This window comes from Loxodonta africana, chromosome 20 (genome assembly GCF_030014295.1).
Source record: "Loxodonta africana isolate mLoxAfr1 chromosome 20, mLoxAfr1.hap2, whole genome shotgun sequence".
Lineage (NCBI taxonomy): Eukaryota > Metazoa > Chordata > Mammalia > Proboscidea > Elephantidae > Loxodonta > Loxodonta africana.
Window position 1 is genome coordinate 40,163,665 of NC_087361.1, and position 1,414 is coordinate 40,165,078.

Consider the following 1,414-nt stretch of genomic DNA (forward strand, 5'->3'; position numbering starts at 1 on the left):
CCTAACAACAATGCTCCATGAAGACTGCACGCACATAGGGAGCCCTCCCTAAGTGTTAACAGTGTTAGCTATATTTTTTAATATTATTTTCCTTCTTGACTATATACCATATAGAACTATTTCTACATAAGTGAGGTCATAACATGTGTACTTTCCTTCAGTTTGCAATTTTTCACTAACAATATATCTTGAACATCTTTTTAGAGCCGCACACATAAATATAGCCCTATCTCCATCATTCCTAAGGAGTCATAGTATTCTACTGTATGGGATATGTCCTATTATAATTCACTATTGATGTATAATTACGTTAATTCCTAATTTCTTGTTATTACAAATAATGTTAAAATAAACATTTTCCACCAAGAATTCTTTAACAAAGTAGTGACACAATCAGACCTATGAAATTTATTATGTCCTAATTTGGAAAGAGATTCCTTGTCAACTGGAGAGAATTCCATCACTGGCAATACATAAGCAGAGGCTGTCGGACCACCAAAGAGGAAGACTACAGAGGTGAACTGTGTGCTGGCTGGAAGATTGGGCTGCACAATCTTGACATTCACTTACCATCCTGAGTCTGGATTGTGGTTATGCGTTCTGGCAATAGTGGTGTGTGTATGCCTATCTCTTTTTCCCTAACCATGGCCGTAGACTAGGGTATTCTTGTAGTTTATGTGTCTACTATTTAGAATTCTTCTGTCTTTTTGGGACTGTCAGGCAGTCAGCTACCACTTCTTGATGCTTCGCTGTGTCTGCCTCACCAGCTACTAATGGATGTGAAAGCCGTTTGTTTAATTGTGAATGCCAGGGAGATGTGTGGCAATGGGCTGCGTTGGTCTCCCATGGGCTGGATGAACCCAGATAAGCATGTTTATTATAACTGTATCTAAAATTAAAGTAAATAAATAATGAGTTAGAGCCTGAGTGTTGGTTTGTTTTGTTTTGTTTTTAAATGGATGAAAAGTACTGACTGACTTAATACATGAATCTTGTGACATCTATTTATACTCTTAGAGATTTGGGAGGACTATTCTTGTTTCCCATCTAGATTCTAGACACTTGAGATTGCTGGGTGGGGTGATTGTGCACAGGTGTGGTGTTGTACCAAGTCGCCTGCCATTTCTGCCTATGTTGTCTGTCAAACAAGGTACCAAATATACAAATAAATACCGTAAATAAGCAAACAAATAATTCTCCAATCTCAATCAATACTTCCCTACTTAGAAATTGAAAAATTAATACATTATTTCTGTTTGGTTGTTGAGTATCAGGTTCCTTTACTTGTAGAATTAAGTTTGTGTTCATAAAATAACTTTAGAAATTCAGAGGAGGGAAAATATCTACTATTTAAAAATATCCCACTATTTATTTTCATCTACCACTTTTTAGCACCTAGGCATTAAAATATATC